Consider the following 16,315-nt stretch of genomic DNA (forward strand, 5'->3'; position numbering starts at 1 on the left):
CCACCTACATCCTTCTGAATCCGCTTACTGCTTTCATCTCTTGGTCTCCCTCTACGATTTTTAACTCGCGCCCCCCACCTCGCTTCCCACCAGAACTAAAATGGGTGATCCTTTGATGTCTCAGAATGTCTCCTACCAACCGGTCCCTTTTTCTAATTAGATTGTCCCACGAAGTTCTTTTCTCCCCAATTCTATTTAGCACCTCCTCATTAGTTACGTGATTCTTTTGTAGCGCCACATATTAAAAGCTTCTATTCTCTTCTTGTCTAAACTGCTTCTCGCCCATGTTTCACTAACATACATGGCTACACTCCATACAGATACTTTCAGAAAAGAGTACCTGACAAATATATACTCGATGTAAAATTTCTCTTCTTCAGAAACGCTTTTTTGCCATTTCTTTCTACGTTTTATATCGTCCCTACTTCGATCATCATCAGTTACTTTGCTGCCCAAATAGCAAAACTCATCGACTACTTCAAGTGTCTCATTCTCTAACCTAATTCCCTTAGCATCGTCTGATTAGATTCGACTACATTCCATTATCCTTGTTTTGTTTTTTTTTATGTTCGTCTTATATCCTTCTTTCAAGACACTGTCCATTCCGTTCAAGCCGGCCCTAGTGGCCGTGCGGTTAAAGGCGCTGCAGTCTGGAACCGCAAGACCGCTGCGGTCGCAGGTTCGAATCCTGCCTCGGGCATGGATGTTTGTGATGTCCTTAGGTTAGTTAGGTTTAACTAGTTCTAAGTTCTAGGGGACTAATGACCTCAGCAGTTGAGTCCCATAGTGCTCAGAGCCATTTTGAACCATTCCGTTCAATTGTTCTTCCACGTCCTATGCTGTGTGTGACAGAATTACAATGTCATCGGCAAACCTCAAAGTTTTTATTTCTTTTCCCTGTACTTTAATTTCTACTCCTAATTTTTCTTTTGTTTCTTTCACCGCTTGCTCAATATGCAGATCGAGTAACATTGGGGATAGATTACAACCCTGTCTCACTTCCTTCTCAACCAACGCTTCCCTTTGGTTCCCCTTCGACTCTTATAACTGCCATCTGATTTCTGTACAAATTGTAACTAGCCTTTCCTTCTCTGTATTTTAACCCTGCCACCTTCAGAATTTCAAAGAGAGTATTCCAATCAACATTATCAAAAGCTTTTTCTAAGTCTACAAATGCTAGAAACGTAGGTTTGCCTTTCCTTAAACTATCTTCTAAGGTAAGTCGTAGGGCCAGTATTGCCTCTCATTTTCCACCATTTCTATGGAATCTTCTCCGAGGTCGGCTTCTAGCAGTTTTTTCCATTCGTCTGTAAACAATTCGTGTCAGTATTTTGCTGCCGTGACTTATTAATCTGATAGTTCAGAAATTTTCACACCTGTCAACACCTGCTTTCTTTGGGATTCGAATTATTATATTCTTCTTGAAATCTGAGGGTATTTCTCCTGTGTCATACATCTTTCTCGTCAGATGGAAGAGTTTTGTCATGGCTGGCTCTCCGAAGGCTAGCGGTAGTTACAACGGAGCGTTGTGTACTCCCAGGGCCTTATGTCGACTTAGATCTTTCAATGTTCTGTCAAATTTTTCACACATCATCATATCTCCCATCCGATCGGCTACGTCGTCTTCCACTTCTATAATATTGTTCTAAAGTACAACTCCCTTGTAAAGCCCCACATCCTTTCACCTTTGTGCCTTCCCTTCTTTGCTTAGGGCTGATTTTCCAACTCCGCTCTTGATATTCATACATTTTTCTCCAAACGTCTCTTTAACTTTCCGGTAGGTGATATCTATCTTTCCCCTAATGATATATGCTTCTAAACCCTTACATTTTTCCTCTAGCCATTCCTGCTCAGACATTTTGCACTCCCTGTCGATCTCATTTTTCAGAGTTTGTATTCCCTTTCGCTTGCTTCGTTTACTGATTTTTATACTTTCGCCTTTCTTCAATTAAGTTCAGTATCTCTTGTGTTACGTAAGGATTTCTACTAGCCCTCGTCTTTTTGAGATGTCAGTTATACTACTGTATATGGAAGACGAAGCGATTGGTACCAAGTGAATTCCGAATCAAACAATCGGGAGGATGTGGAACTGAAGTTAGTAGATCCTGTTGTGAGAGTGTCCATAGAAACTCGCAGGAAAGTTGGGCAAGAGGGCTTGTGGATATTCTACCCGACAGAATTTTACCGCATTTACATAAAGAACTCAGTATTTCACATTTATTTCTCAATATTCTTGTCCTGTACAAGGATATTTACATTGGGCTTTCAAAATGATGAGCAAATCTTCAGCTTAGATTATGCTGATTTTGCTTTAAAATTTTCTACTAGAGCATTCATCACTATTTCTGATTTGGGAAATAGGCATTCCCTGTACCACGAAGTAGGAAACATTTGCACATAGCAGTGAAAAGACATGCGTATGAGCGAAAATACATGTAAAGCAATCCGAAAATAGCTCAAACTAAGGAGCATTACATCTTAGCAAAGAGACAACTTCATAGTAAAATAATTGTCCATTCCTCATTACTTACGAGTACCTATCTACTTAAAGCTAATGAATCAGTGCATAATCTAGGCTCAAGGATCTCATTTTTCAAATATGGATTGGCGGAACATGCCGCATCTACACCTTAAGATACTGAACCCATTGAAAATATTTATATTTCATGGTGAGTGTCCTTTTTGAGTTCATACTAGTTTCAACTACTTCAAGGTCTTCGTTAAGTGACAATTTCTTTGCGTAATAGAACGTAAAAAATAATTTAACTGCCCACTACAGAATAAATAGCAATTGAGGGAAAAGTGAAGATTACTTATTAGACTTTGTCTGAAAAAAGCATGACTCCTTTCTCAAACACACTTTCCACTTTGACACCTCAGTACTTTCCATCTCAGTTTCCGTTAATTTCACATTTTAGCACGTTGTACCTACAGTAAGACAAATCACGAAGTAATTTCTTTACATACGCAGTGTTTTATGTAATGCTTCACAAGACCTTTTGTGCCATAGTAATTTAGACAGTAAATAAAAACAGTATTCTCTACAGTCAACAAAATCTGTACATTTTACAGCAAAATTACTTTAAGTAGTGAGCTGTTCCTTTTTACTTTTCATACACACATTTTATTAATTTAAGATTCACAGTGTAAAAGGTTAGGCTTCGTTCTTTGCCTACTTCAAGTTTCACAAATGTCATTTGTAAAAAACGTTAATACACCTAACGCCTTCTCAGACCAGGGAACATGATCATTACCGTTACACATCTACATATCTTTTCAGATACTGAGGGCAGTAAAGCGATTTAATCTTACCAGCTCTAGGGAAGGCCAAAAGATAACTGCCTAGGTGTGGTATGTTGTCGTTTCGATAGCATTCTGTATAGAATAATTAAAATTTGCTGTTTCTTTTATGTAAAACAGAAGATTTATGACGAGATTTACTGTTTCTCCAACTAAATATTTATGAACATGACCTAACCCTTTTTCGTTTGGTTCTTTTTCCTAATTCTGGAATCATCAGTGAGTGCAACAAGTGTGTTCCCTACACTCTTCTTTCAGAGCGGGTTCTTTTTTAGGCAAACGTGGTAATGGGTTTATCGTTTCGTTGGTCTCCTTGTGGCTACTAAGCAATTCCGCAGGTGTGTACGGTGTTGTGTAAATAGGTACATTACTTACACTATTTCCTGGTGGGTCAATAAATTCCACCCATTGTGTGTTTTGTACTAGCATAAGTTCTTATATATAGATTAAATTCCCTGATAATGCCTTCAGCCGGGACATTGAGGGTGGTATAGCGATAAAAGAATCTGCTTAATACTTTGTCCTTTTAAAAGTCTTTCCGTCTCTTGCAAGTAAAATTCGACACATTATGTAATGTTTGAGGATCCTACTAATAACAGTATACGAAGCCGTCGATTTTGTAGCATACAGCTTGCCATATCTTGAAAAAAGGTCATACAGATCTCCTAAATACTGAAAACCACCTCGTCCAGCGCTGGCCCACTGACAGCAAGAGAGACAATTTCTTGTGGCCGTGTAGATAAGAAAATGTAATTCCATGTAGCGTCACTTAAAGTCTTTGCTTTTTGACACAGTAAGCAATTTTTTAACAGCTGTCCAACATTTTTTCACATATTTTGAAAGTAACAATATAAATTCACTTTCCTTAAACATTTTGTGGCGGCATAATGACCCTAAACATGAAGCTTACGCCAGACTAAGGTTTCTCTGTAAGTATTTGGAACGCACACACACACACACACACACACACACACACACACACACACACACACACACACACACACACATCAGTTGTCATCTGTAACATTACGTCTGTAGAATAAAACGTTGTTTTGAGTTTTGTAATGCCGTAAAATTTTCGCAGGCGGCTTTTGAGTAAGAGTTTTTATTTTATTCCATCTCGGATCTGCATCTTGCAATGTAGCCACGTTGTTACATCTACGTGGTATTGTCTATAATGTCTCTTTCATCAACTAAATTCTGTAATCAGTTATTTGCTCTGTCCAATTCGAAATATCGGTAGACGCCTCAAAACGTCAGCCACAACAGCTTATCAACACAGGGTTACTTTGTCTAGGAGATCTGGTCCGAGAACTGTATGCAGTAGCAAAATAAATACATCAGAACTTACGTTAAGTTAAAATGGTAGAACATGAAATTAATAACTTCTGCCAGTGTGGACAAAACTATATATTTCCTAGATTCATTTTACGAAAAGACCTGCCAATAGGAATAGCGGGGATCTTGGATAGTCAAATAGCCTACTGCATGGAACTTTTTTGATTGCTCTCCTAGATTTTCTGTTTGCATACGGATTGGTATTATTTTATTAATAGCACACGCATTCGGAAAAAAGGCGTATTTGGCCATTACGTACTTTCCACCGAAGCACCCGTCTTGTGTCTCGATCAACAGTCTCGTTTCGTCCACTGAATGGAGTAAGATTTACGACAGATTGGGTCGTGTGGTATCGCGTCCATGTGGTACACAAAGGAATTTATTAGCACCAGGTTTCTCCTCAAAACCACATAAAAACTTGAAAAGAGTGTTTCCGAAATAGCTTTCCTATTGTGTAAACAAATAAGAAGATTGCATTACGCTATCTTTTGTATCTGCTTTGTTATTATCATTTTCATCGTAGTGGGTTGAGAAGAAATCTGGAGATGTTCTCTTCGCCTTTAATAATTTTACATTAATTCCCTGGTTATACTAACAGTATTTCCACTTGTGTTTTGTATTAAATCTACTTCAATACCTTCGCCCTCGACGTGTATGTATCACTTGCCCAAAGAAAAGTCCGTTTCTTAGAAAAACTCCATACACAGCAAGCAGTAGACGATAGGATTTTTTAGAATCAGGAACGGGCATAAGGTCACGCCATTTCCAATGACAATATTTACTTGTGTCTGCTACTTGAAAGGTTGAGTCTTACCACGTAGGACTCCAACGATATGACAGTTTTGCACCGAGGAAATCTGCAATTCGTCTACTTGTTTAATCTTTAGAACATTGATAGTGCCACTTGTGACTAAAACTATTTTCGTAGGAATTTTTCCTACTATGACATGTATTGATGCTTGCAGTGAAACCTGTGTATGTTTAGTGTGCAGAGGCTGGTCCATAGTCAGATCAACTCTGATAAGAACCGTCGTTATACCTTAAGATACTGACGTGATTTCTTTGATTGCCCAGTCCTCGATAGGACCGTCATTGGAGGGCTTAATAAGGTTTACAGTAATCTGCCACAACTTAAGTTTGGGTGTCTGACTGTGGTTTATATAGCACAATGCGGATATTTACGAAAAAGGCACAATTCTGCCAGCTAGTGTCAAGCGGACCGAGGGGCATCTGCTTATTTTTTTATGTGAGTAATCTTTATTCTCATTCTAACTGGAATTACGCGATTTCCAGCGTCCATTGTGTTTATTTCTATGGAACACCCTATCCCTGGTAGCCAGGGTGGTACCGGTTAGTATACTTTCTGTGGTTCTTGAGTTTCTCCCGGCGTATTTGATAATCAAAATATCCACGGGTGTGCTGCCGGTCTATAGTGTCCAACGGGCACAATATTTCGGCGATCATACATGTCGCCATCATCAGGTGAACTGACGGACTGAGCTCCTGTGAACGTGCCGGCACGGAGATCCGTACGCTATGGCTGCTCAGAGGGAACTGGGTTCGGTCGAACGGCGGCCGATTTAAATACCCTCCGCCCGCGGCGCGCTCCCTCCGCCGTCCGCGCCCCGCGCCACGGTCGCGCGGTGGAACAGATTGCGACGGCGTCTGAGATGACGTCGGTGTGATGGCTCTGTCCGCCGTGATCGTCACAACTACACGTTTGCTCGGTTTACTCTTGATTAACCCGATCGCTGGTTCCCAAGCCTTGCTAAGATTATAGCCACAGTCACGGTTTATGAGGTCGTCATTGGTGCGAATTTCGATGGCCTCTCCAATAACGCTGTCCCAGTATCTCGACGTCTGTACCAGAATCCTCGTGCGGTCATACTCCATGGCGTGATTTTCCGTTTCCTAGGTGTACTAGTCAGCATTACACTCGGATCACTTGCGACGTGACGTCGCACGAGAAGCGCGACAGCTGTGAGGCTGGCTAGAATGGTAATTCGGGGCTGTAACTTGGCAGCGCCATTGCAGCATACAGACCTGGAAAGGCTTGTGCTGAATTAAACTTTCTTCATGTAAAACTGGAGAAAGCGATTGTGCAGTGGTTACTTCATATGATCACGACCTAGCAATAGGTTATTACACTACTGGCCATTAAAATTGCTATACCAAGAAGAAATGCAGATAATAAACGGGTATTCATTGGACAAATATATTATACTAGAACTGACATGTGATTACATTTTCACGCAATTTGGGTGCATAGGTCCTGAGAAATCAATACCCAGAACAACCACCTCTGGCCGCTATAACGGCCTTGATACGCCTGGGCATTGAGTCAAATAGAGCTTGGATGGCGTGTACAGGTACAGCTGCCCATGCAGCTTCAACACGACACCACAGTTCATCAAGAGTAGTGACTGGCGTATTGTGACGAGCCACCATTGGCCAGACGTTTTCAATTGGTGAGAGATCTGGAGAATGTTCTGGCCAGGGCAGCAGTCGAACATTTTCTGTATCCAGAAAGGCCCGTACAGGACCTGCAACATGCGGTCGTGCATTATCCTGTTGAAATGTAGGGTTTCGCAGGGATCGAACGGAGGGTAGAGCGACGGGTCGTAACACATCTGAAATATAACGTCCACTGTTCAGCGTGCCGTCAATGCGAACAAGAGGTGACCGAGACGTGTAACCAATGGCACCCCATACCATCACACCGGGTGATACGCCAGTATGGCTATGACGAATACACGCTTCCAATGTGCGTTCACCGCGATGTCGCCAAACACGGATGCGACCATCGTGATGCTGTAAACTGAACCTGGATTCATCGGAAAAAATGACGTTGTGCCATTCGTGCACCCAGGTTCGTCGTTGAGTACACTATCGCAAGCGTTCCTGTCTGTGACGCAGCGTCGAGGGTAACCGCAGCCATGGTCTCCGAGGTGATAGTCCATGCTGCTGCAAACGTCGTCGAACTGTACGTGCAGATGGTTGTTTTCTTGCAAACATCCTCATCTGTTGACTCAGGGATCGAGACGTGGCTGCACGATCCGAGGCCGTTGGGATTCAGCACGGCGTTCCGTGTTACCCTCCTGAACCCACCGATACCATATTCTGCTAACAGTCATTGGATCTCGACCAACGCGACCAGCAATGTTGCGATACGATAAACCGCAATCGCGATAGGCTGCAATCCGACCTTTATCAAAGTCGGAAACTTTATGGTACGCATTTCTCCTCGTTACACGAGGTATCACAACAACGTTTCTCCAGGCAACGCCGGTCAACTGCTGTTTGTGTATGAGAAATCGGTTGGAAATTTCCTCATGTCAGCACGTTGTAGGTATCGCCACCGGCGCCAACCTTGTGTGAATGCTCTGAAAAGCTGATCATTTGCATATCACAGCATCTTCTTCCTGTCGGTTAAATTTCGCGTCTGTAGCACGTCATCTTCGTGGTGTAACAATTTTAATGGCCAGTAGTGTACAATTTGTGTCATTACCGTATGTTTTATGATATGCAACTTGTGCTTTTATTTGGTCACGCCAGTCTGACAAATATTTGCTCACAGTGACTCTTATTCGAGCTAGTTCGGAATTCAACAATTCGCCGGAATCGTCCCATTCAGACATAGAGAAACTGACAGTTTCATCTATGACGCGCTCTGGATCTGAATTTAGTTTGTCATTTACTCCTACATCTTTGCGCTGAAACCACTGCAACACATTAACAGTCAATTTTTCTATGTTACTAGATTGTTTTAAGTCTTTAGACTGTTGTCTTAAAATTTTGCAACAGTGGAGCAATGAGATCAGTTGGTTGACTGCCCACTTGTATGTTCATTTCACGTGAAATATCGCCCATCGGACCATTTACTTCACGTGAAGCATTGTGGTCAGATTGATAAACAGCACTACGCGGAAGATCACCTAATTGAACATCATATTCAGACAGCAAATGATCTACCATAATATCTGCTTAAGAGCACTATTCCAGATCGGGTTCTGAAACTCGTACATTTTCAACCTCCACGTTAGCAAACTCTTTCTGTTCAGTGTTCCTGTGTAGTGATTTGCAAATCTTGCTATCTTGCTTGTTTACTCCATGACATTAGTGTAAAATTAAAAATTATTTTTGCAAACATTTTGAATAAATACGATCTGGAAAACCATCTACAAGGTAACAAATGCAACTGAGGAATGCTGGTACAACGGTACAACAGTGTAAAGACACACACACACACACACACACACACACACACACACACACAGACATAGGCAGACAGAGAAAGAGAAAGCATTACTTATAAAACACTATGGAATTTGGTATTAGCCATTTAGTGACTGACATTCAGAAAGCAAAAATTTAACAATGAAAATATGGTTATTGAATGAGTTGGACGAAAATTTCAGTATTACACGTTGTATGCAGCAGGAAAGCTACAATTACGCATTGCAGATTGCCCTTACCTCAGATATGCGTTGACATGCTCAAAATGTTTCCTGGATTTGATGACTGGAATTATCTAGGTTTAACCAATGTAATTGTTTTTCCTTTTTGCTGTTTACTTCTTTTTCCCTTTTTAAATGTAAATTTTTAATTGAGACATGGTACAAGCACAACAGAAAAGCAAACATCGTTAGATGGTTATTACTTTTTTCGCGGTCACGTCATTTATAGTTGCTCTTCCCGTTTAGTAAGCTGTTAATATTTGTTGCAGAGAATATAAAAATAAAGAGAAAGGACTATTATAATGATGAAATGAACGACGAAAATCGGCGCAGCCTTTCTTGTAGGCCTATCTGTAACACGATGATGCGTGACCGTGGAAAGATGATTAATTAGTTATTTGTGCCAGATTTCACTAGGCAAAGGAAATGATGCTCATAAATTGCCATCGGACTTCGTTCTCATGTAATTAAATGAAGATAGATTCGTTTTCTGGAACGTGCTGTGAGTACTTTAGATTCCGACAATGGCGGGCGAACCATTGCGTCATCGTATTAAGACGACCAACAACGAATATTTGCTGAAGAACGTGAAAAAACTATTAGACGAAGACATAGAATAAATTACATAATACAACTGAATAAAGTAAATCTTCGGATTTATGTAATCAAAGTTCCTTAACCAGCCATCCATTCAAGATGATTACAACAGAAGAAAACGAGTACAAGACAGTAATGAGACACTACCATTTGTTATAGAAACAAGTTCGTATCGAAAATAAGCTCTAGAACATATCTCTGAGATCGGGAAGGTGTGATAATATAACTGAGGGGTTATGGTTTTCATGAGCTCAAATGCCTGCAGCCTCTGCACATTTATCCGTTCAACTGAAAACTCATAGATTCCGGAACTGAAGGTGACCAGACTATATTCATCTGCATCTACATCCACATGATTACTCAGCAGTTTACAGTTAAATCCCTGACAAAGGGTTCATCACACCACCTTCAAGTTATTTCTCTATCGTTCCATTATCGAACAGCGCGACAGAAAAACGATTTACATCTTTCCATGCGAGCTTTGATTTATCTTAATTTTTCATGATGATCATTCTTTTCCGTTTAATTGGGCGCCAACAAAATTATTTTCACACTTAGGAAAAAGTTGGTGATAGAAATGTCATGAGAAGATCGTGCCATAAGGAAATATACCTTTGTTTTAATGATTGTCACCCCAATTCGCGTGGTACACTCTACCCTGTTTCGCGTTAATACAAAATGAACTGACTTCTGAACTTTTCGACGTCATCTGTCAGTCCTATCTGATGCTGATCCCACACCGCACAGTAATACTCCAGAAGAGGGCTGGAAAACGTAGTGTAAGCAATCTCTTCAGCAGATCTGTCGCTTTTTCCAAACTTTATGTCAATAAACTGCAGTCTTTTGTTTGCTTTCCCCACAACATTATCTATGTAATCGTTCCAATTTAAGTTATTCGTAACTGAAATCCCCAACTAGTTAGTTGAATTTACAGCCTTTACATTTCTGTGATTTATCGTGGAACCGAAATTTAGCAGATTACATTTAGTAATCACATGCATGATTTTACAGTTTTCTCCGCTGTTCCGTCCTCAGTGCTTCCATTTAGTGTACTGTTGCTGACGATGTGACAGTGATTGCCAGTAAAACAAGAGACACAGTTTTTTGTGTGGTTGCAGCTTTGTTCCGTCTGTAATCTTTTCAAATGCGGATTAATTTACTTCATTAAACTGTCAGGGGCCGTGTCAGGATCTAGAAATGTCATTTTTCTGTTAAAAATCATCTACTCCATAGCTTTGCTTTTACGCGAATGAAGCGCATTGTATACGCCAAAGTGTAGGAAGATTCCCAACAGCATTCAATAAAAGCAATAGTGCTTCTTTCTTTTCATGCATGTCAGTACAGCAACAGGTTGAGGTTCAGGTGACTGACAGCGGCAAGACTGTACGTTAGTACGATTGCTGGAGGGATCTTCGCCAAGTTATCGTCGAAAAAAGACGAGCGGCTTGCGCAGGCCTGCCTGAAGTGCGCAGTTCTTTCCGGTGTGCATACAGTTTATCGTTCAGCCATGACGTCATACGTGATAAACTGTGTCGTTAAACTGAAGGTGTGTAGTCCCTCTTTACGGCAAGAATGGGGAAGCGTGCAGGCAGAATTAATGGAGAGGGGATGACGCATTTAGAACACAGGTGGAAAGGCGCAACTACTGAGTTTTAGTGTGTTTGGGGTGGGAAGGGGGCAGGGGGGTGGGGGCTGTTGCGTGGGGGCTCGAGGGATGGAGGGCAATACGGCCGGCTAGAAAAGACGCTGGAGATGCGGATAGCGAGTATAGGCTTGCGCTGTACAGTTCAAACCTGAACACTTCTTCCGTTACGTGAATGACGCTTTCGTTTTATGAGCACATGGCGCAGAGACCATTAATGAGTTCCCGGACCACCTGAACGATATTGATCAAAACATACATCTCAATAGAGCTAGCACAGAGTGGATGTCTTCCACTTTCATACATGCTAACAGAAAGAAAAGCAGATGTGCAGTGTATAGAAAGAAGGCCCAACGACGGTCATCATCCGCACCATCGGAACACTGTTCTAATACCCCTAGATCACAGGGACGGCCCATTTGTGGCAAAGACAGCCTCTCAGCTGAGCTGAAATACCTTAAAGTTGACTTTCGCCGATGACTGTACAGCGAAGGGTAGATTAGGCGTACATTATAAAAACTAGTGATACAGCCATATTCAAAGAAATACAGAAAGAGAAACTAGCCTTTACACCTAAACTGGACCTCTTTTAGCCAAAATTGCGAGAATCGTCCGAAAAACCAAAACCACTACGGGTCGCCGACTGCCGCGCCAGGGGAAAGGGCTGGGGAGGACTGGCCGCCGCTTAGGTGTATATATACAGGGTGGTCAAACAATATGGAAAGCTTGTAAGGATGTTAAGAAAAAAAAATTCGATATATTGCGTCATTTCCGAGTTAATTGACACTGAAGTTAGGCAATCAGACTGTTGGGCGCTTGCAGAGTCAAGCCCCCCCGACATTACAATTGGTGTCAGTTGTTCTCATAGCGTAGATGACAGCGCATAAGACTGCTCAGCCTTTGGTTCGGGTCCGATCTTTACTACCGCCCCACGTCCAATTCTTTATAGGTCTCTTCTTCGTTTATAGGAAACCAATCGAAGAACATGTTTGGTGACACCGCCTCTGGTGAGCCGCTTGAATTTGCACGCGCAACGGCCTCATTCACAAATTTCAATACTAATTTGAAACGGTGCGATGTATGGATTTTTTTGTTAATTATTTCTCAGCATAGTATACCCTGCAACCCTCCTTACAAGCTTATCAGAGTTTCTCATCACCCTATATATAAGAACGCCGGCGTTGTCCCGACACTTTGCTCGAAGATGATGAGAATGACACTCGATGGAATGTCGCGGAATTTGAACGCAACCACCCGGACGGAAGCACATGAAGATTGTGGCAGAAGTACACGCCAGCGAAATCTACATGTAATACTGTCGAATGTACGAGGGGCGTTCAGTAAGTTACGCAAAACTTATTGTTCTGGAAGTTTGTTGGTTTTATTCAATGTTCCAGTACACCGTATAATTCTCCACTCGTTTGGCTAATAAACTATTTTTCAACGTTATCTCCATTCAATGCGACGGCCTTACGCCACCTTACTGGGAGGGTCCGTATACCGCAATGTACCACTGTACTGGTCGACATCGGAGCCAATGTCTTTCTGCATCAGTAACGTCCAAATCATCTACGTACAATGCATCCTTCATTGGGTGAAATAGATGGAAGTCGGAAGGTGCGAGATCCGGGGCATAGGATGGTTGACGAAGGACATACCAGTGAATTTTTGTGAACACTACCAACAGAGACCTCCAGTTGCGCAGCGAGGTGCGTTATTGTAATCTGTCTGTCATATCGAATGAGAGTGTCTGTACATTCCAACATTGCAGGAGTCACAACTGTGTGCCGCCAGTCGGCATGTGAGTGGTTGGACAGGTTTGCGCGATCTTGTTGCGATATTGATAGACGCCTATCTTTAACGTTTGCCGGCCGGAGTGGCCGTGCGGTTCTAGGCGCTACAGTCTGGAGCCGAGTGACCGCTACGGTCGCAGGTTCGAATCCCGCCTCGGGCATGGATGTGTGTGTTGTCCTTAGGTTAGTTAGGTTTAATTAGTTCTAAGTTCTAGGCGACTGATGACCTCAGAAGTTAAGTCGCATAGTGCTCAGAGCCATTCATCTTTAACGTTTCGCCGTGTTTTTATTCACTGCCAGGTCTCCGTAGACATTCTGAAAGCGCCTGTGAGTATCTGCGATGCTCTGGTCTGCCGCAAAAAAAGACTAAATAGCAGCTCTCCTCCGTTAGAGACGCCATTTTGAGGGCTACGTTTTGCGCCGCCGCGTACTGCAACTTCATGAAACTGTGTGGGCTGAAGTGGGAATATTTCACGACGTCCCACAACAAATTCCGCATTTTTAAACCGCAATCGACCGAGAAAGAGAATTTCTTGCATTAGTTATTGAGTGCGCCTAGTAGTAGTAGAGATTAACAGAGTTTTCGATGGCACAGTGGAGAAGAATGCAGTATAAGTATGTTTCCATTGGTGGGGTGGATTTCGTAAGTGCGGACAAAACTTGATTTTGCAAAGCGAGCATGGAGTCCTGTCGAGGCATAGTAAATGGAGGTTTTTGTAGTACGTCTATTTCTGTTCTTATGCTTTTTTCTCTGATGTAGTTAGGCTATCGTTTTGATTGCCTTAAATTTGTATATATATTCTCTTTTGGTGGAGCTTTGTAATACATCACACCTCCCCCAGATTGCGACGAAACTCTTTCCTTGTAGTTTTGTGTGTCGTTTTCGTCGTATTTTTCTGTCGAGTATTCCTTATCATAGGCGCTCGCTTGGCCATTTTTAACTCTACTGCCATCTCAATGTGACTTGTCTCAAAATAAATGAGAGACATATAATTCATTTTCTGCCAGTAGCTATAAAGTTGAACGGACGCAAAGAAAGATGCGGTCTCATTTTGTACCATATTTATTGAGAAATAAACGGTGAATGTCAAAATACATTTCTATAAACTTTCTTAATAACTTCCTCTATTTAATCATTTTATATTTATGTTGAAGAAGGAAGAAGCAAACACAAGGAATTGACGCAAAGCAGAAAAACGATTTCTTTCCGCCAATCTGTTTCTGCAGCAGAAAAAGTTACACGAGAGCTTGTGTCGGATTGACAGTCCCGTGGATTTCTGATCCAACCAACAAGCCACCAGTTTTCGAGACTGAAATAGACGGAGCACCTAAGGAAGTCTCAAGGTTTTTTAAGATTGGTTGGTTGGTTTGGGGTATAAAGGGACCAAACTACAGGGTCATCAGTCCCGTTTTCCTGACGCAAGCAAGGTTCAAGGTACAAAAACACCCAAAGTACGTTTGAGAAAGTAAAAGGGGGAAAAGGAATGGAGAACAACAGCTAAAAAGAAAACGAATGGAACTAACAAAAAACGAGGAAAACATACACCTCAAGGAAAAGTAGAAGAAGATATTAAAACCATAGAACAGATGGTCTGGGCTGGCTGATCACAATAATACAAGAGGATGAGCCAGCCACTCTGCGACACATTAAAATGTCCACCTCAAAAAGACAAGGCGAGATGAACACATGTAGGGAAAAGACGACCACCAAGACAAACAAATACAAAGAAAAGGCGACAGAGTTAAAATTGAGGGAGGGTGGCGGCCTAGGAGAGAAAGCTAAATGCTCACCCTTAGGTGGTACGATAAAAAGAAAAAACTCCCGAATAAAACGTAAAACTAAATCTGCTGTTGAGGCATTGTCGCCCATCACTGAAGGTAGGGCGCTGGGAATGTTAAAAATCTGCTGCAGAGGGGTTAAAAGTGGGCAGTCCAGCAAGATGTGGACGACAGCCATATGTGAGCCACAGTGACACCGAGGGGGGTCCTCGCGACGGAGGAGGTATCTATGTGTCAGCCACGTATGGCCAATGCGGAGCCGGTAGAGAACCACAGAGTCCCTGCGACAGGCCTGCATGGAGGTCTTCCACACATTTGTAGTCTCCTTAAGGGCACGCAGTTTGTCGTGCGTACTGAGATTATGCCATTCCGTCTCCCAAAGCTGAAAAACCTTGCGGCGTAATAATGATCGCAGGTCAGTTACAGGGATGCCGATCTCCAGAAGAGGTTTCCGTGTAGCCTGTTTGGCCAGCCTGTCGGCAACTTCATTTCCTGGGATTCCAACATGGCCTGGGGTCCACACCAAAACCACGAAACGACTGGACAGTTCTAGGGCATCGATGAACTCCTGGATAGTCGCTACCAAAGGATGGCAGGGATAGCATTGATCGATAGCTTGTAGACTGCTCAAGGAGTCAGTACAGAGAAGAAACGACTCGCCAGGCAAGAGAACGAGAAATGGCCGCCAGCTCTGCAGTGAAATCACTTGTAAGTGTACTGTCATATCGCTGGTTTAGTTGTGGAGTATCTTTGCGGGCAGCCGCGTCTGTCGAATCGAGCGCGGGACACGGAACTGATATGTGTGTAGTGTGTAGCTCTGCATGTGAGAGGCATTGTTAGTATGGAAGTCGAAGTGTTACTACAAGTGCTATTGCAGTAAAGTGATAAAAATAGTAAATGATTCAGAGGAAAGTGCATCAAGAAGTAATTTAAAAATGAGCAGTGCTGCCGATAACGGATTTATGTATCCTCTCGTTGCGTGTCGCACAGCATCGATCATCATCACCGTGTTCGGTCTCCCGGAATGAACTGATGTGAATCAGTAAAAATTAGTTACCATAAAAGAGAGCATTTAAGTGCCAGTGTCTTGTAGCGAGCGTGAGGACGTGCGTTCGGTCATTGCGTTCCGCATTATCAACAATCAGCCGCGCCGCGACGGTTACGCGCACGGTCGTACCACTGAGAACTAAGAAACTGAAAAATTAACTTTACGAACAGTGTTATATCATTACTAGTGTCAAGGAGGACTGGTACCAAATATCTGTACGTGTGACGAGCGTAAGAACTTTCGTTCGATCATTCGGCTTCCGCATCATCAACAATCACCCGCGTCGTATCGGTTCCGCGTACGCTCGTCTTGAGTGATATTGTGGACAGATGACCATCAAGATTGTTAATTGGGATAAATA

Source organism: Schistocerca serialis, chromosome 5 (assembly GCF_023864345.2).
Source record: "Schistocerca serialis cubense isolate TAMUIC-IGC-003099 chromosome 5, iqSchSeri2.2, whole genome shotgun sequence".
NCBI lineage: Eukaryota > Metazoa > Arthropoda > Insecta > Orthoptera > Acrididae > Schistocerca > Schistocerca serialis.